This window comes from Pavona decussata, unplaced genomic scaffold (assembly GCF_977016875.1).
Source record: "Pavona decussata unplaced genomic scaffold, jaPavDecu1.1 SCAFFOLD_26, whole genome shotgun sequence".
In the NCBI taxonomy this organism is placed as follows: Eukaryota; Metazoa; Cnidaria; class Anthozoa; order Scleractinia; family Agariciidae; genus Pavona; species Pavona decussata.
Genome location: NW_028145449.1, coordinates 4,025,001 through 4,046,011, shown reverse-complemented (window position 1 = coordinate 4,046,011; position 21,011 = coordinate 4,025,001). Strand labels below are relative to the sequence as shown.

The following is a 21,011-nucleotide window of genomic DNA, read 5'->3' as shown; positions in this document are numbered from 1 at the left end:
TTACTTAAAAAAATACCTACGATACATCTTACCTTAGGAAAGCGTTAATACTGAATCTAGCACCAGACTTTCCTAATAATATTTTATTATTAACAGTGAAAGAGGCGAGCCACAATCGTGAATTAAACCGTGTTACAATGAACAATATTTTTGTCAAACGTCTCATTTTTGTCTGGATTTGAAATGTAAAGATATAATTAGGACTTCAGCATTGGAACGTAGGTTGCAGAAATGCGGACAACAGACAGATTTAAAATTACATTCACGGTAGACGACGAACAACAGGAATGACCACGTGACCATGTTTACCCCGCATTAGCCGCTCGTTGTTTTTGGTTTCTCAGTAAAATAGGTTAGTTTTCAGGGCCCGGTTGTTCTAAAGCCGATTAACGCTAATCCACGATTAAAAGTTATTCATTTCGCTCATTCACAATACTTTTAAAAGTTAATTTTAAGCTAATGGTAAAGAAAACTCTAAGAATCTTTATTGATCAGTAATTAAACTCGAATCAAAGTTCACGTTAACCCAGGATTAGCTAAACCGGGCTTTGAACAACTGTGCCCTGTTTAATATAATCAAAGGTCAGAATAATTATTTTGTTTTCCTTTTTTCGCATCTATGTACTCGTTTTTTCAAGAAAACGTCAACGCGAATTTTCACGTTTGCTGTTTGCCGTAAAGGCGACTCTAAATCTCTAATGGCTCAAAGATGTTAACAAAATAGCATTGCTTAACAGTTCTGTTAAATGGTAACTGCACCGTTCCCCCGTAACAATTGAAAGTAGACATAAATGACACTGATAGATTTGAATAAGATGTTTCCAGCATTACCCAGTGAATATTTTCCGTATCATGTGGCTAGTCCGATACTAATGTGAACTTCCAGGATACGGGAAAGAAAATATTTCCGCTTACACATAAATTACTCATAACTCGTGTAAGTCCTTCAGGGCTTTGAAATGTGACATAAGGATTTAAGACAGTCTGCCACCAAAGAAACTGGGTCCACATACGTTAAAAAGCAAAATATTAAGATCAGCCTCAATTAAGTATGTGCTGATATTTAAACCGGAGAACAGGGGTTGAAGCGAGAATCTGGTAACAGATTGCAGCCGATGTTAACAAAAGGAGCATTTGAAAGCGAGATTTCAAAATTGACCCAACCCCTCCCCCCACCCTTGTCCCCCATCCCTCCCCTAGTTAATCAGACCGTGGTGGAAACGGTTTCAGATTTATGTTTTAGGAAAAAAAAAATGATTCATTTCACATCTCCAGACCGCTTTTCCTGTTTCAGTAGACAGTGTTTCTTTGAGCAAACCACTGAGAGTCAACTGAATTACACTCCGTTTTTTATTATCAGAACCTTTTTTATAAGAACGTCGAGGCTGAGATAAACCAAAATTTTAAGAAGGTATTAAGAACATCCCTCAGGCTGAGAGTCGATTAAGAACGTTTTTAATATTTTGCTAATCTGTGTATAAAATCAAGGTAACAAATGTAAATTAACCAAAATAGCTATTGTCAAGGGCATGTTTTGTTTACAATGGTGACACACATCTCGGTTTGTCATAATCACTTTGATAGGTTTCCTGGTCACGTCCGCATTGATTTACTGAAATACATGTAGAGTATACCATGTAATTTAAGAACATCTTAAGAACGTTTTCAGCCTCAAATCGCAAAAAATATAAGAACGTTCAGCCTCAGCTCCAAAATTAGACGTTCTTATAAGAAAAACAGAGTGTAACCGGTGTTTAGTGTAGCAACAAGAATTTCCGCAACGATTTTGCACCCATTCAATAATAACCATCCGTAAGGAAGGTCAACACATCTGCCTTTTCATGTCACATGAAAATTAACCTTGACTGCAGACTACAAGCAAGCTGAACAGCTCTGCTTTTTCGGTTAGATATGAAATCTTTTTAATCGTAACTTGAAAAATGTCTCAGTAAGAGGTAATTTTCAACACGTAAAGGTATTGAAGAAGTATTCTATTAATTTCAGGAAACCTTTCGTTTCGAAGAGAATTTTTCCCACTTAGACAAGTTCTTAAGAGAATGACAGCTTAATTTCGATTATAAAATAATACCATTGGAGATACAATGACATTGACAAAGAATGTTCTTGTTTCGTTTCGTGCGACACTGTGTTTATTTTGGTTGACCTCTCAGTTCAAGTACTGAACAAAGAAACTAAAGTAGCTTGTGTAAGTTCTGACTTGCTAGTGCTATACGTGATGGCAGCTAGTGCTATACGTGATGTAACTTGTGAAAATTGTTATGAACGACGTCGCCATAATTCAGTTACTTAAATAGCCAATGGCGAGTGGCTTTTTTTGCAATTCACTTGAATAGTAAAAGTGGCAGTTGACAAAACGGTCGATTGAAGCGTTACCTAAAATGGTCGAAAATAATCTTGGGAAGATTCCAAAGTTTTACCTCAATTTGACTTTCCTCCCCTCCCCCGTTTCAATGTGGAGCTTAAAAAGTGAATATTTACGCGTATAGTATGGATTGTGGGGAATAACCATTTCTGAAAGTTCACATTACTATCCCACTTCAAAGAAAATTTCCCTACAAAAACTGTTAATCAGCTGCAGAGGCCCTTAAAACAAAAAAAAAAGTGAAGGATATCTCCTTTGGAGAACTTTAGCTTCAGCAAAACATATGAGTTCCTTTGCATTCCAAGAAAATCTTTCCGACTTTGTTTGAGGTCAGAAGGAGAGAGGAAAGAAAAGCTAGCATGACAGCTGTGCCTTTATTGTGAGTGACAGCGGATGACAGTACACTTCATTTGGTTATTTTGATAAGGAGGCACGTGCTAGACCTTTGTTCTAGAGAAGAACGGTAATTTACTATATATAAATATTGTCTGTTTATTTAGTATCAACTAAGGACAACAGATTAATTGACACGATTACACTGGTTTTTTTTTTTTTTTTCTTCTTTTATAACAACGTGTAATTTTGGAGCTGAGGCTGAACGTTCTTATATTTTTTAGCGATTTGAGGCTGAAAACGTTCTTAAGATGTTCTTAAATAACATAGTATACACTACATGTATAATATTAGTAAATCACTGGACGCGACCAGGAAACCTATCAAAGTGCATTGTCTGCCGATATATGGTACCAAGAACTGCTGATTATGACAAACCGAGATGTGTGTCACCATTGTTAATGTTATACAAAACATGCCCTTAGGTATTTTGGTTAATTTACATTTGTTACCTTGATTTTATATACAGATTAGCAAAATAAAAACGTTCTTAATCGACTCTCAACCTGAGGAATGTTCTTAATACGTTCTTAAAATTTTGGTTAATCTCAGCCTCGACGTTCTTATAAAATAGGTTCTTATAAAAAAGCAGAGTTTATTGTTGTTGTACTGAAAGTTATTCTTGTCATCGTAAAGTAAAATCAAAGCTGCAGTCATTGACAAATTTTCTTGGGAAAGTTACTCAACATGGCACCAGAAAGTGGGTCTCGATTATTGACATCGGAATATGTATTACTTTCGTACGTTTAGGCCTTTGTTTTTCGTCTCTCCTTCAAATCACAGATCATTAGCTGTTATGATTAAGTGGTATTTAAATTGCGCTGAAACAACTTCAGTTTCAGCGCTATTTTTATAAGCAGACTTCGTCCAGAATGCCTCGCGCTCTTCCAAATTAAGGCGGGAAAACTACTTTGCCTGCTTTTATCTCGCGCTTTTTCTTACAAGTTCATTTCCCTTAGAATGACCAATACTTTGATTAGTAAAATAAGTAAAAGTTGCTCAATACTACAAATAATGAAATTGTTTTTTTAACCAGACCATAAAGTCATATTATTTATCCCTCCAAATAAAGCTGATGTGTTTAAACTTGCGCTACCTCAAAATGTCACAAGTAAGTTGTCTTTGCCAAGATTTTATTACGTAAATAGTTCATTTGCATAAATGCCATCATTGTTTTATGAGAAATTGATACACCCTTGCTAACGTATGAGAAATCACGTGGGTTGTCAAACAGGGGTTATAAAACATGATAAAAGAAGCAGAGACCGATACAACGTAGAATTACGTTTTAAAGGTTACTATATTTCGGCTGGCCAAACAAGCCTTCTTCAGGTACAATGAGAATTTGCATTGGGACATACGCTTATATAACAAATATTTGCGCAATAGCGGAACTACGTAAAACTAAAGTAATTGATAGTATAAAATATGAAGCAAATGAAATATTTATAATAACAAAAAATAAAAAAAATAATAATAAAAGGAAAAATATAGTAAATTTCTTCGTGAATATTGAGGCCATGTGGAAGAAGTGTTCTGCCTTTTGTGATTAAAAAGGCTTCCCTAGCCTTACGGATTGAGTCTCGGTTAGAGTAGACTTTTTCTATGGGGATTAATTGCATGTCGTTAGCGGTGTGGTTAGGAGCGGTGAGGAAGTGTTCTGCGGTTGTGGTGGGTTTAGATTTAGTGTTAGGGTTATCTATGGTGCTGCGATGTTCATTAAAGCGGTCTTTTAAGCGTCGTTTAGTCTCTCCTATGTATTGTAAATTACAGCGGTTACATTGGATCATGTAAATTAGATTTTTAGTAAGGTGAGATTTGATAGGACGTGTTTCACCGGTGGAAAAAAAGGTGTAGTTAGTGAGACCATCGGAAATGTATGGGAAAATACTGGTGGCGCAATTTTTACCGCAACGATAGGAGCCGGAAGGGAGTTGTGGGTGGGGATTAGTTGAGTTAGAAGAAAGTTTAGCCGAAACCAGTAAGTCACGTAGGTTGGGAGATCGTCTGAAGGCCACAACAGGTAAATTTGGAAAAACCTTTTTGCAGCGGTCAGACGAGCGCAGTAAATGATAATGTTTTTTAATGACGTTGGAGATGTGAGGAAGTGATGGGTTAAAGGTCGTTATAAAAGATGCACGCGTAGGTTTGTTCATGTCTTTAGTTTGTAAATCGAGTCTGCGTGGGATGTTGGCGGCACGTTGTATTTATTTAGTGACAAAGTTTCGTTTGTAGCCTCGTTTGAGTGGATATGTAGTAAGTTGAGCAGTGCGTATATTAAACGTTTCGTCAGTAGGACAAATACGTCGTAAGCGGAGTGCTAGATTGAAAGGAATAGCGTTTTTTGTATGTAGAGGATGACAAGATGAATACAGTAGATGTTGGTGTTTGTCAATCACTTTAGTTTTACGTAGTTCCGCTATTGCGCAAATATTTGTTATATAAGCGTATGTCCCAATGCAAATTCTCATTGTACCTGAAGAAGGCTGGTTTGGACAGCCGAAATATAGTAACCTTTAAAACGTAATTCTACGTTGTATCGGTCTCTGCTTCTTTTATCATTTATATTTGTTAAGCCGACCGATCAACAATTGATCCAACGTATACCAGCAGGATTATCGTCCACGGTTGTTGCTTAGACTTTACTCGTTATAAAACAGCTCACGTATAGGCCCAAGTCAAGGATTGCTCCTTTGGACTTCCCAAGATTGCTTCAAGATGAATCATTGGAAAATATCAGCATTTGTGTTTCTCTTATACCTGGAGAATTTTGTACCTACCGTGAAAGGTAAGCTAGAATACTATAACATAACTCATTTAATGAAATGGTTAGGAATATTTATTCATGTACATTCTTCTTTTATTGAAAACATCGAAGTGTTGGACGCCAAACTTTTCAAAACATAATTTAGATTTCGTAAATTTTATTTTAAGAAACAGTTAAACATGGATTTCAATTATTCTTTTGTGACTTCAGTTTCGGTTTTCGGTTGATAATTTCAGGACATATTAGAAACTGTACTAAGTAAATGGAAATTAAGGGCACGCCCCCTGCAGGAAGATACCAAATGTTCTTACATTGCTGCGAAAACGAAACAAAAAGATAAAACGCAATGAAATTTAGTTCTTTGAATTCCATCATGTCTTCTTCTAGAAGTACTCATGAAACAAAAACTTTTCGTGCCATTTATAAAAAGGTACGAAACATTTCCGGGTTTTACAGCCTTGCACTGCCCTTGGAGAATTCCTGCCTTTGTAAGATCAAACAACATTGATACCGAACTCCGTTATTTGTTTCGTGTGGTTTTAATTTTGCAAAGGTTACTAACCTCTTAGTTGAATAATACAACTAAAATTGAAGTTGCGTAGACAAGCATATTTTTCCACTACTTGGCAGCACAACAACTCTTGATCCCAGCATAAATCAGCTATTGAAGTTGATAACGACGACACGTTTAAAACAGAGTTTAGTTAGAGGTCGACCAAACTTGCGTTTAAGGTCTTCATTTTAGCTTACCTTCTTGAAGCATTAATTTCAGCACAAGAACCTTCTTTCGGCAGACAATCTTCTCTCTGTCTCGAATACAAAATGAATTGTGAATATTTACTGTTATCAAAAGACTGTACACACCCCCTTTGGAATTTATTAGTCGTTCCACTAAATGGGTTCAGCGATGAATTTCAACAGTGGAAATTAAATTATCTTGGTGAGAATTTTGCTAAACGGTTGCAGGATTTTATGGTCAACTAAGGAAGTCTTTTCTTAATTCTTTAATCTATTTTGGGCTTATTTTCGTGAATAATGTGGGTTAGAAAATTGTGCCAGTCATCAAATACTTTGAAAATGCAAACAATGCTTCTAAAGATTCTCAAAATCGTCACATTGAGAATGGAATAGTTTTCACAATTAAATCTCAAAGTTCGTGACTTGTTTGTGCAGCCTTATCGACCTAGGAATTTTACGATCTGTGGATCTTAAAGAATTAATGGTATTTCCTGCTGGGCTGGAACAAGCCCTTACTTGCAGAAGGGTTTTGTTCTATTTCGGGTACATTGTTACATCAGTGCCTTGTCAGATTGCAAAATAGTATGGTGCCTGATTACTTTCATGTTCTGTAACTTTAGAGGACATCGATTTCAGTTGATTCTTCATCATAGGGTGCTCACTTATTTTACTTCTGTGATGTACTATTTATTCCATTAAATTGTTATTTTTTAAAAATTTTTTCCGAGTAATGCACCTTTACTCCACTTACAGCACCCCACCCCTTTCCCTCTATTCTCTCCTTAAACACAATATCTTCAAAGCGGATTATCTTTTGAATCCTTAGGTGTCACCATGCAGAGAGGAAGAATAAATTCAACTGAGATACCACAGGGGTGGAACTGCAACAGCGGCTGTGATGTACCTGATCACTGTACATTGCCACGTTGCACAAATGTGGTATTCCCTCAGACGTTCTGTGGATCGGGAACGGTAAGTTTATAACTCTAAGAATGACAATGAACTTCATGGTGATACCAGGGGATCTTGCTTTTTATCACATCCTTGGAGAAGTTAATTTCCTTGTTTTGAACCCCAGGGATATTCAATGCGAACGACTTCCCCTACTGAAATATACCGTGTCCAACAACTAGAAAGGAATTTAGTGTTTTTTATGCAGCAGAAAATCTTGTTTTCCTATAATTTTGATGCTTTGTTGCATATTATTTCGCAGATTAACTTTTCGCTTGATTTTGAAAAATATAAGTTTCTCTTAACATCGGATGAGAGATAGAATTGTATGTAAAAGGTAAAATTTAGTTGCCGCCATTGCTGTGTGACAGTTGTCAATTGAACCTCAAACAAATGAATGAAATATTTCTAAAATTCTTTCCTTGTTTTCTACGTGGGACTAATGATAACGTCACGTAATCCGTGTGTTAAGAAAGCATAGAAAAAGAAGATTGCATACGATAGAACTGTGATTGTGAACCAGTTATTAGCCTGGATTTCCTTGTATGTATTTCCAAACCATAAGGCTCCTGTAGAATCAAGTTGCTTGGGCTCTTAGAAGGTTACAGGTTATTTTTTTTTTGGGTCACGTAAATCCAAGGAAAAATGAAAACAAAAAAACAAAACAAAACAAAAAGTGACATCAATAAACTTTTCCGAATAGAGCATGGGAGGGATAGTGAGTGGCTAAGGGGAAACAAAACAACTCCTCATCCTCCCCCTCTCCCCCACAACCACAAAAAAATGATGACAGGTGACCTGATGGGTGATGATGACATATCGAATATATCAACAGGGTCCTAAAATATTCCTCTGTTATTTAACTGAGATCCTTGAGAACGTCCAATGAAAAAACTGATTATTCTCCAATCATTCACACTTTATTATAGTTATATTTCTAAGATGTGGGAAAAGTTGTTGTTATTATTTTGAGACCGGAGATTCTCTCAAGCAGTTTAAGGCCTGGGTTTGAAGGGTGTTCAGAAATTATGAATGATCCACTATATCTTCGGTTTCTCTGCCTAGAACAAGATGAAATTTTCCCTGAAAATAAACCTCTTTTTTTTCTTAACGCATAAGTTTGATCACGTGACACATCACGTGACCCATAAATTAAAATTTCGTAAATCGTCGATATGGTGGCGAATTTTCTTCCGAAGTAGATTGAAAATATTGAACAATCTACGTTTGGAATGACTTTCCTCAAGTTTTTAAACTGGAGTAATTAACAATCAAAGGTTGAATTTTGGACTAGGAAATGACCTTTGTCCTGACAAATTTGTTTTAGGGAACAATGGACAATCATTCCAAACGTGAAGGGCTGGAGATATTTAATATTTATTAGAAACGCGTTTTTGTTTGATGTTTTCTCTTAAGACCAACGCCTCCCTGTCAAATCTTTGCTTTTTTCACGAAAACGATCTCGTGACATGTCAAGCGATCTATAGCACTACTTATTTTGCTTAGAATGTTAAGGATGATAAGAACTTTTTATCAGCCGAATTTCAGTTCAGTGTCATTCAATTTGTTTAAAGTTGTCACAAAGAAACCATTTTTCCTCTTAAAAGCCCTTAACCCAGGCCTTAAACTGCTTGAGTTGGAAGGAGGGGAAAATTAGTGTTTAATCTCTACTTGATTGGTAATGTTCCTGAATTTGTAAAATACAGACATACGATATGCGTTATTCATTCCTCGCGAAGCGAGGGTAATAAATTTGTCGGGCCGAGCCGGCCCGAGCGGAGCTAAGCCGCGCGAATTTGAGCGAAAAATATATTTATATATTTCGTTGAAGGTGTCCGCACTGTTGCCTAGCAACAGTGAACAACAAAGTATGAATGACGTCAGACTGTCTGGCGTCGTCTGGAGCAAAATTTGCATACATCGGGAAAGCTTGCGTGCTGGGTCAAATTTCAACTGCAATGTTCATCAATATTCACTGGATACAGAACTATCTCTCCAGAATCTTTTCCCTTTCTTCCAGAAATCTTTTTTTTGTGAAAGATTACATTGAAGAAATAACACGTTTTGTGGCTGCAGTAAAATAATTTTCCGTGGGAAATAAATTTATCGAACACGACAGCGCTTCACGCACGTTGTTCATTTCTTCGGGTCAGAAATAGATATTTAACCGCAAACTAGGCCTGTGGAACCTCGAAAAGACCATGCTCATAAAAATAGTTGCTATGTTCAGAAACCTTTTAATCTCCTCATTTGATGCTACAATACGAGTAAAGAGGGCTTTCCACCCAGCCCCAGCTTCGCGAGGTTTTGCGAGTCACGTATTTCTAGTAAGATGTTATTCTCCTGCTCAATGTTCTTGTACTTTTCTATTTTTTAACTTTTAGGTTCGAGTGTTTGTTTCGCTGAGTCATGAGGATTCCTCTACTGTTCACTCACCGTCAGCCTATTGGGCAACCGAGATAAATACTTCAGGATTTCAGCTATGTCAGCGTGCAACAGGCTCCACAAATGGCACAGGAACAATCAACTGGGTGGCTTTCCAAGACAAACCAGGGATATCACATGGAAGTGTCGCTTTCAGTGGAATATGGACAACAGAAACCAAGTGTGACAAAGTCACCTTTTCTCAGGTTAGACAATAGAAGTGACGTTAGAGCTAACGATATATGAACTCTTCAATTTTTACGTTGCCCGTTTGACGTATAAAAGCAGAAAGTCCGCCTGCCCTGCTCAGGTAGATCAACTAAAAAGGGTGTTCCGTTGGGCTTCAAGTCTTTCCATTTTGAATCCCATTACCGTGTTCCCTTTTATATCAGTCAACAACCAAGACGAAACAGCTATCGAATCTTACAGAACCAATTTTTCAATGCCATCAATGAAACTTCCTCAGCAGTCCTCTTGTGTGCATGCTCAGTGACTTCCCATTCTAGTGCGCACTAAACAACAATGCTGATTATCTCTTCAGCTCAGCAAAGTACGTCATTTGATGGCAATAGATATCACTTGAATGGTGAAATTCTTATGCAGAATCTTAGTGTTTTTAGGATTAATTTAAGCTTCTCAATGTTAATTGCATGACCTGGAAGTTAAACGGTTATTAAATAAAAATACGGTAAATTTTGTTTGGCTTTTCGATATTTTATTGCTGTAACACAACTTTTGGACAGCATAGCTTAATTTCCTTCAATTGTGTTTTATTGATTTAAGTATTGCGTGTGTGTTGGATGAATGTTTACTCGGTCAAGGGTTCTTAAGAGCAAATACACGCACTTTAGTCTTGGCATGCTTCATTGGAGGAGTACATGACAAGTCTCTTTTAGCATAAAGGGAGGGGAGGGGGCGTAGGAGTTCTCATGGCCTAAATTTTAATCTTATTTTGCTTTGTTTTACATTTGACTACACCCCTACCCATCCCCACTTTTCTTTTTACTTTATTTTTATTCATTTATTTATTTTTCGTCACGAGAAAAACAACGGCCGAAGCAATCCTTTATCGGGATCTTATCTTTTTTGTGAGCAGGTTCTTCACTGCCTGTTCTGAATTCGCGTTCGACTTCTCCACTCTTCTGGGGATATTTTGGACTAATTCTGGTGTGTTTCATTCTCCACTCCTTGGCAAAGTGTGAGAATTCTGTATTATCAAACTGAGGATCATTATCGTTCAATGTGTGCTTGCCAGGTCATCCCTCGTAGCAGTACACTTTGATCTCTAGCTGCAGACTGGATCCTCCTCCTGTGCTTCCATGATTTGCTGCAGTCTTGTGTCTGAGCCAGGCAGTGAAGATATCACACTTCCGACATGCCCAATCATTTCTTTATCATAGATTGTCGACTGGAACATTTGATCTCCAGCTTGGAGTCTCGAGATTGCATCCGCTATGACATCTCCTTTCCGGGAACATGATTAATTTCCTTGTAGTGGAATCTCTTTAGTCGCATTTTGAATCGCTGGCTCCATGACAGAACTTGATCCAGTGTGTTACTACTCACATGTGGTACCAGGGCTTTGTGATCCGTTTCCAAAACGATTGACTTCACCACGATGTATTCTCATGATTCCTCGCACAATTCTGTCTAACTTCCCTGTCTATCTGTCTGTATTTGGTTTCGATGGGTGGCATCGCTCTGACATGAACGATACTGGCCTGGATCCAGGAGTTGTCTGGTTGGAGCTGAAGAATGACCAAGACTAAGCCTTGTTGAGGTCACATAAGGCTAGTACCGAGACTTGTGTAAGGTCGGCTTTGGTTTGCTTGAACCCGCTCTGCAGATCACTTCTCCAAATCCACTGCTTCCTTTTCGAAAGCAGTTCTCTGATGCTCTTCGTCTTGTCAGCAAGATGTTCTGTGATCTTGCTTAATTGGCTCATGCCAATAAATGTGCTCCCTTTTTGCCAAATTCTGTGGTGGCGGTGGGTCTGATATTGTTTAAAACTTTACAGGATCATCCTCGATGGCACCGGAGGTTATGACGTGACAGGGTTAGCGCTGAACTTGCACTTTGCATGGTGGAGTGTCACGTCGGCTTCTAACAACCCATAAGAGCAGCTTCTAGCCTCTCACCGTGTTCGTCCCGGTTTCTCCCGTGGAGCAAGGCGTCATCTATGTTGCATTTGTCGCCCGTTATTCCCTCCAGCATCTGACTAATGTTGAACCGTTTAACCAGAACTGATTCGTTTGTGTTATGGACGAGTTATGGACTGTTTTTGAAACCAAATTCCTTGAGGTGGCAGATCGTCATTGCCCGCTCATTCAGAAGAAAGTTCGTGGTATGGACAATTGTCCATGGATGACCGGCAACATAAAGAAAGACATTCCCCAACGCGACTATCTGTTAAAGAAGGCGCGAAAAAAGTCGCCCGACGAAGACTGGCTTAGTTTACTTAATCTTTTGGTTTTTATATTTCTAAGTCATACTGTAATACAATGGATGTAAAGGGCTTAGAACGCATGCGGATAAGCGCTATATAAGTGTTATTATTATTATTATTGCATATAAATCTATGCGAAATCTTGTGTTCAATTCTGTCAAGAAGGCTAAACAAACTTAAAAACAAGAAGCTAATTGAGAATCACAAAGAAGACGCCAAATCCCTTTGGAGGACAGTGAAAACAATCCTCCCCGGGGAAAAGAAGTCAACTTCTTCCAACACTATTGATATCAATGGAGACCTTTGTAGTGACGAAAACAAAATCGCCAACAGTTTCAAACTGTTTTTTACCACAACCAATACACGCATGAAGGAAACTCTTGAAATTGTAAACTATACAAATAGGCAGCAAACTCGACACGAATTCAATCGATCGCATCCGAGTCTTAAATTTGAAAAGGTGAGCGAAACATTTGTCCTTAATTAGGGACGGTGCCTACTAATACCGAAATATTTTTGCGCGGTTTATTGCTATGCGGGAAAAGGAGATCTTAGCAAGGCCTATTGGAATCCAAAAAGAAAATTGGGGGTAACCACCCATTTTTCAGAGATAGTTAAGCAGTAATATCTCTAAAAAACACCAAAACACAAAGCAATGTATGGGATTTTTTCCTAAATTGAAGCTTAATTATCTCTGAAAAAATGCATGCTTACCCCCAATTTTCTTTTGAGATACCAAAAGCATTTGGTAAGTTCTTCTTTCTCCGTATAGTTTTAAACCCCGCAAAATTATCCTTGTATTAGTAGGCATCACCCATAGGAAACCCGAGTATCTCTAGATGCCCAGAACGTATGCGCAGTAACAATAGTAGGCACTGTCCTTAAGATCATCAACAAACTGAAAGCAGGCAAGGCCAGTGGACTTGATAACATTTCTCCACGCTTGCTGAAAGACTCTGCTGAAGCCATTGCCAAGCCTCTTACCCGCATAATTAACGCCCCGCTATCACAGGGAGCTGTGCCACGTGACTAGAAGTTCGCTAAATTTACACCCCTTTTCACAAAGGGCATGGCTACAGACATGGACAACTATCGACCTATTTCCGTATTATCCGCAGTGTCCAAGTTACTTGAGAAGGCAGTCCATCATCAACTGTACCACTTCCTGAGCGAACACAAGCTACTGAATATAAATACCTGGGTGTTATAATGGACAAATGCCTGACATGGAAAGCGCATGTCAAATACTTTCTAAGTAAAGCAGGCAAAAGGATAGGCATGCCTGGCCGCACCAGAAAGAACCTAAGTATACAAACTGCGGATCAAGCTTAAAAGACTCTCATATTACCTATCTTTGATTATTGTGACACAGCATGGAATTGCTGCGCTGCTATAAATTCAAGCAAATTGGAAAAACTTCAGAGACGGGTGGCTAGAATTGTCATGAAATCAAATATTAGGGATAAATCCCAAGAGTATTTAAAATGTAAAAATTTATCTAATAGACGAGAGAAACATGTTTTCACCTTAATTAAAAAAGTACTGAAGAACATTTGTCCGCGATGTTTTATTAATTATTTTAATCTTAATAAGGATTGCATCGAAAGGACTACTAGACAGAACAACCACATTGGACTACCAAGAGTTAAATTAGAGTCAACAAAAAAGGCATTTTTCTATCATATCGGCATGGTTTTTAATCAAAATTTGTAGTTTTGTAGATTTGTAATAGTTTTAAATTTCTATCATTTTAACGTTTGTGATCTTTTTAGTATTTGTAGAATTTGTAACATTAATTAGGGCTTCCGTTGATAACAGTAATTTTGTTTTTTACAATTTCTGAAGGAATTACCCCGTTTTTAATAAAAGTATCTTCTTCTTCAAACAGAAACGTCCCAATGTAGTGCGAAACGTTGTTAGTGGTCTTGATTCCCTGGTTAGCTTGTCTGGGAGACATCACCTTATTCGAAATCTCTGCCTTCCCTTCCCCCTCCCCTCCACCTTTCTAGTTCCAGCGTATGAACTTTGTATTAAATGAAACTTTACCTTTCAGAAACAATTGAGTATCTTTTAACTAATAGTCACTGAGTATGATTTGAATCATCATTTGCCTGATGCAATGTTCAAACACTTGCTTTGCAGAGCTTTGGTGGAAGACCTACTGTGTTTGTCACCGCTAAATAATTCTCGCAGTACAAAACCGAATGATGCCGTTTATGTTTGGTTGGAAAATCTAGAAAGTCGGGGATTTGAAGTCTGTATACGAGAATTCTTGCCTTTTGACGGAAAACACCAGGATACAATTGTGGTAAGCCACTAACCGTTGAAAATAAGTTAAAGGTGACTCAACTAAGTTCGTGAAAATGATTACTGATCGAAGGCGTTTTAGTAAATGGTGCTTTCGCTGTTTAAACGTATTATCAAAGGCTTGAACAAATAAATCTCGAAAAAATTAATCCAAAGCGCTTACTTAATTCAGCACAAAATTGTTTTATAGAGAAAACTGCTATGGCTTGGCGTTAAAAATAGTCTGTTTGTATTCCCTGTTCATCAAACCCGACGACACTTTTTTCCTACGGAATCTCCATAAAAAGCATTGTTAGACGCATCTGCAAGACTTGCAAGTACTCAATTGGTCCTTTTATACCGACTGTCGTGCTATGATTTGAGAACATGGGATGTTTTTATCTAGTGCCAATGGTATTATCACGTGTCAAGATCCTGCGGTCTTTCACGTGCTTCTTGTCGTGTGTAACATGTTGTTCGTTTACACGCGGTTATCAAATGTGGCTGTAAGAATAGTTATGTTTTATAAAGAATTAAAACAAAACGCAACCCGCTTCTCTGAATACCACCCTGTACTTGGCGGTAATATCAAAAACGGAAAGACCAGTAATAAAAATTGAAATTTTTCTTTTTATAGGACTGGTTCGCTTTCCTCGGCAATGGTTCTCATCTCAATTTTACGATCACTGAAGAAGCAGTTTTTCCTAACAAAGGCAAACCCTCAGCTAACGACAACTATGGATTCTGTCAGGTAAGCGATAGCTGTCAGTCACCTCAGTTTATTATGAAGCAAATCGGAACTTGCCGTTTTGTTGTACTGTCACAATACACCTCACTCAAAGTAAAATTACCACTTGTGGTTAGTATTTCTATTCTCTCAATACTATCAATACATTACCCAGCAGGCAAGAATTGAGAATAAACAAAAAAAATTATCTCAAAATATTCCTTTGAAGAGCACGATGAAAATGTACAGCTCTTTTAAGTAAATTGTTAAAAAACTTTAGATAGAAACAGATGAAACAGATATAAATAAATAGAAAAATAAATAGATAAATAAATAAATAAATAAATAAATAAATAAATATAAAATTAAGCATATAGTTACTAAAAAAGTTCCTAAATAAACTTTCTTTCCTAATGATTGTTTAAGGTACTTCACCTTTAGATAAGATTAATTAGAACTTCCATCTTGATTTATAAATCCAATTTGTTGTTTGTTTATTCATTGACCTACCGTTCTTAGGTAGTGCCTTTTAACACCACGTTCAATGCGTCACCAGTGGTCCTTGTTTCAATTCACCACCAATATGACCGTCAAGAAAAAAGCTTCACTCCTCCAGAAAACAACATCATCACGGCCTGGGTGGAGGTATGATATTACCAGCTGTCCTATTTTCGCTCTATAAGACGGGATTTTGCAGTGTGAGAAAGAACCCTAGGAAAACACACTTTTTTCCAAATGGGGTTCAACCGATGCAAAACACAAGTAAAGCAATCCTCCTATGGGAAGGGACCCTGAGAAACAATGAGAACGCACTTTGTTTCAAATGGGATTGAACGGATGAACTAGACAAGCTAAACAATCTTCCTTTGAGAGGGGACCCTGGGATAGAAAACAAAACGCACTTTGCTCCTAAAGGGGAACACTGGGAAAATAATTGAAACGCACTTTGTTCTAAATGGGGTTGAACCGCTGAACTAGACATGTTAAACAATCCTCCCGTGGGAAGGGACCCTGGAAAAAGAATCAGAACCTACGTGGTTTCAAATATGGTTGAAAGGCTCAACTAGAAATTAAAAGTGAAACAATCCTCCTTTGGGAAGGGAAACTAAGAAAAGAATCAGGACACACTTTGTTTCACATTGGGTTGAAAGGCTGAACTAGACAAGTGAAACAATCCTCCTTTGGGAAGGAACCCTGAGAAAAGAATCAGAACGCACTTTGTTCCCAATTAGGTTGAAGGGCTGAATTAGACAGTTGAAACAATCCTCCTTTGGGAAGGGACCCTGGGAAAAGAATCAGAACGCACTTTGTTCCAAATTTGTTTGAAAGGCTGAACTAGACAAGGGAAAAAATCCTCCTGGGGGAAGGGACCCTGAGAAAAAAATCAGAACGCACTCTGCTCGAAATTGGGTTCAAACGCTGAACTAGACAAGTGAAATAATCCTCCTGTGGGAAGGGACCCTGAGAAAATAATCAGAACGCAACTTTGTTCCAAATGGTGTTGAACGCACTTTTTTCAAAATGGGTTTGAACTGCTGAACTAGACATGTTAAACTATCCTCCTGTGGGAAGGGGCCCTGGGAGAAAAGTCAGAACGAACTTTGTTCCAAATGGAGTTGAAATGCTGAACTAGACAGGTACAAAAATCCTCCTGTGGAAAGGGACCCTGAGAGTAGAATCAGAACGCACTTTGTTCCATATTGTGTTTAAGTTCTAAAATACACAAGTGAAACAATCCTCCTGTTGGAAGGGACCCTGGGATAAGAATCAGAACGTACTTTCTTCCAAATTGTTTCTAAGTTTTAAAATAGACAAGTGAAACAATCCTCCTTTTGGAAGGGACCCTGGGATGAGAATCATAACGCACTTTGTTCCAAATGGGGAACACTGGGAAAACAATTAAAATGCACTTTGTTGCAAATGGGGTTGAACGGATGATCTAGACAATTTAAGCAATTCTTCTTTGGAAGGGAACTCTAAGAAAAGAATCAGTACCCAGTTTGTTCCTAATGGGGTTGAACTACTGAATTAGACAAGTTAAACAATCCTCCTTTGGAAGCGGACACAAGGATAAGATTCAGAACGTACTTTGTTCCAAATGACGATGAACGGCTGAACTAGACAAGTCAAACATTCCTTTTGTGGGATTGGGGCCTGGAAGGACGTTCGAAAAAATTCAAAATATTTTTAAAGTTATTAATTACAAAGATCTGGCTTTCTACCTAAACATGACAAGGGGAGTATGTGTTATCAAAATTGCATTATTTTTTGCAGGAAGTTGGCCTTAAGGGTATGAAGATTTGCGTTAAAGACTTACAGGGATCAGGAAGTGGTCACGATCCTTTAACAGTCAGCTTTGCTGTGATTGGAGGTTGGGTTTTCATTTATTATATTTAGGTATTTTTTATGTTTTAATTAACTTTTTAATTAATTTATTTATTTCTATTCATTTATTACATTTTTACCAAAGTTAATAATCTTTACTTACAATGTCGAGAAGCAAGACATTCAAGAAATTCTCATTTTACACGCAAGTATGACATTAAAGAAAATATCTAGCTATTTTTAATTGCTGTTTTTTTGTCACAGATCTTAATCCCTGCCTTAATGTGCATTGTCCACGGTTTGGAGTGTGCAAGACGTACAGTGCGCATGACGTCCGCTGTGAGTGTTTTGAACAATGTCCCCTCTATCAGGATCCAGTGTGCACTGCGAATGGAACAACATACGACAACAAATGCTGGCATGAGTTAAGTTACTGTAGAGGACTGGAAAATAACCTTGTTTACCATCCAGGAAGTTGTGAAGGTAAGAGAGATACTCTATAATAATACCTTGCATAAAAGCTCAACAGAGGACCTTATTATACAGTTGTACTGTCTTCTTTAGTGACACGAGAAACTTGTATTCTGCAAAGAACTCACTCGGCTATCTGAAGAATATTGAAAAGACAGCTAACAACAAAAGCAGAAGCGTAATAACGAAAAAAACAAGATCTTGTTTGCCAGACCACAAGTTAATTGGGGACGTGGGACCTGCCAAACTGGTGAGAGGTTAATACGGAACAATAAGTGAAAACACAAAGGCCATTTTAATCAACACAACTGTCACTGTAGCAACTAGATCACATTGGGAAAGGTACAGCAGATCAGATACCAACCAAGGAGTGAGTTATCAGTTTGACCAACTACAGTTATACGCGTTAAATTGTTTACCAGGTTTTCCAATTGTTCGAGGCCGAGTAGAACTCCTCCATGTTCCAGAATGGTCCGATTCCAACTGCAAAACAGTCGCTTTTCCGCCATACCGCTTCTATCCGGACAAACAGGTTCATGTTCAAGTCACCGTTAATCACATGAAACTTAACGATTCCGTAACGGTCCACGATGCAGTGACTTCCTGGACTGAAAATATCAGTCCCAAAAATTTCACTGTTTGCGTTATGCAAACAGGGCGAAAGCAGGAGAATTTCAACCCATTTGCTTCTGTCGACTGGATCGCGTACCAAGGAGCTCCACCAGAGAGCTTGACCGGAAAGATTCAGCTGCAAAAGTGGTGGTCTGGGACAAACTGTGCAGATGTAACTTTTCCCAAGGTAGGACTTTAGTAAACAACATTTAATAAAATGCCAAAACTGAACTCGAGGTAACTCTGATATACAAGCAGAAATTATCTTAGCTGAATCATCCCACGGTTTCGTTCTGTGTAGAACAACTAAACAAGTAGTTTGGAATTGAAATATATAATATAGATATATTCGTTGAATGTTCATTCTGCCAGGAATCTCAGGAAACAATCCAAAACATTTAAATATACTTGCTCACCAACTCATTTTTGCCATTTTCAACTACTTTTTTTCTTGGAATTTTTTAGGACAAGTTTACTGAAGCGCCTGTGGTTCTTGTGACGTCAGAACATTTAAGGACAGGGAATGAGTATGATGCCGCTCTCATTTGGCTCGAAGATACTACAAAGAATTCTTTTAAGGCATGCCTTAGAGAAATGCAGAATTTTGATGGAAAGCATGAGGATATTACCGTGGTATGTTCTGAACTATAGGTGTTTTGTACAAAGCTACTACCATTAATGTTCAATCCCCTGGTTGGTTGAAGTTATTGTCGTTTGAGCAATTTTTTAAGCAAGGTGAAATTTGCATGAATGCTACAGCGTGCTATCAATTTTTTTAATAAAACAAGAAGCTCTAACAAATATATCATTATTTTGCTGGAAATTTAGATTCTTTCGTTTTGAAAAAGTTGTGATATTCAGCATTTTTCTTTTGCGTTTCTGAGTACATTGTGAAAGGAATGATCATGACTTCGAGATTCAGGCCCAAAATCTGCACAGTTCGGTTTTCAAAATGTGGCTTTTTTAAGCATACTTAATTGATAAAACGCTTTTCCTGGAAAGACCTTCTCTAAATTAACTTGGCTTCCGAGTATGCCTGGGTCACTGACTAAATAATTCATTCACTTTCAATAACACATCTCGCAGATTTGGCAGTGGCTTCTCCCATTTATTGGTTGGTATTCAATGGTATTCAACTGTTATTTCTCTTGACAGAACTGGTTCGCGTTCGCCAAACTCCACAAACCGCTGTTTAACGAGCACGGGGTGACCAGTTTTCCAAACACAAACCCACCAACAGACGAAAACAACAACGCTTACTGTGAGGTAAGGAAAACTTGACTAGATCTAGAAAGCAACGGCGTTTAAAGTTAGAACGAGTTTCCGCTGCCAATTTTCCAAAGGACTTCTGTGGGGTAGTTTGCATGGAACCCTTTTGCGGAATATGCGGGCTTACGATCTAATGTCAAACCATGCAAGTATATGGAGCACTCTGTAGGACACTCTGCAAAATCGAGTGTCGTGGTACCACTTTTACGAATGGAGTCCTGTATGACATCTGAAAAAGAGCTTTGATTCGTATTTCCTATGGCAAAGTACACACATTCATCGTAAGTTCCTACATAGAGTCCAGTTTCATATCTGGGAATGATGTACTCTTGTTATGTGATGTTCACGCTTGCCGCCTGCGTATGGGATGCAGTGCAAGCTTAGCGTGCCATGGTATATTAAGAAAACTGCTTTTACTACGTAGCCATAAACTCTTTATTAAGAGTGAAGGTCTTTAAGCAAACAACGAGAACAACCACTTAAAAAGAATTTTGGAAAGAAAAATAAAAAGGAAAACACTATATACCTTTATAAGACATGATATTTTTTTCCTGTACGAGATCTGATCAGAATGAAAATAAGATAGAAAGACGATTAATTTTACACTCAGAGATAAAACTGAATGATACGTCATGGAATGTATAAATAAATAGACAAATAAATTATAAATAAATAAATAGTAGCATTAATGTTTCTTTTGGTTTGCAGTTTGTTTCATTTACAAGAGCTTATAATTCAACGCCAACGATTTTGATATCCGCTAATCACAGCACGACGGCAAGTGGAAACTCGGCTCCTGAGCACAACGGCATCACAGCCTGGATAGAGGTAAAGCTTTTTTATAGAAGCTTCTTTTGTATAAGATTTAACAAAACTCTAACTATAACAAAAATGGAAAATAACCTTTCTAAGGAATCAAAGAGAAACTTTGAGGGTTTTTTCCTTTTTCTTTATTAAAAATATTATCTTTTAATCTTTGTTCTCTTGTTAGTCTAGTAACGCAATGTCAGCGACAGAACCTGTGAGTTTGAAAATGGCGAAACAATTCAACAACGTTAGGTTGCATGAATCGTCCTGTCTAATAAAAACAACGGCATAATAGGTTTTGAATTTCATGTTTCAGCCTGTCGTCCGTTAGCAATGAAATATATAAAGTATTCAAATATTTGGGAAACACTGTTAACCTCTAACTAAAGTACCAAGTGAGCATTAATTAAAG

General features: G+C 37.7%; 2 protein-coding genes and 1 pseudogene across 4 annotated transcripts in view; all 3 read left to right on the top strand.

Annotated features, from left to right (window-relative positions):
- The window catches only part of LOC146485620 (uncharacterized), a 120,657-nt gene that overhangs the window by 85,450 nt on the left and 14,196 nt on the right, over positions 1–21,011 (top strand). The window lies entirely within an intron of this gene.
- LOC146485622 (uncharacterized) overlaps positions 1–21,011 on the top strand; it is a 72,331-nt gene that overhangs the window by 37,124 nt on the left and 14,196 nt on the right. The window lies entirely within an intron of this gene.
- The window catches only part of LOC146485621 (uncharacterized), a 29,764-nt pseudogene continuing 14,196 nt past the window's right edge, over positions 5,444–21,011 (top strand). Inside the window, exons 1-12 of the transcript XR_014863390.1 lie at positions 5,444–5,564; positions 7,108–7,253; positions 9,617–9,862; positions 14,245–14,410; positions 15,026–15,139; positions 15,635–15,760; positions 17,390–17,486; positions 17,705–17,923; positions 18,334–18,710; positions 18,989–19,156; positions 19,679–19,789; positions 20,501–20,620. The product of XR_014863390.1 is annotated as an uncharacterized LOC146485621 (transcript). The remainder of the gene's footprint in view (positions 5,565–7,107; positions 7,254–9,616; positions 9,863–14,244; positions 14,411–15,025; positions 15,140–15,634; positions 15,761–17,389; positions 17,487–17,704; positions 17,924–18,333; positions 18,711–18,988; positions 19,157–19,678; positions 19,790–20,500; positions 20,621–21,011) is intronic.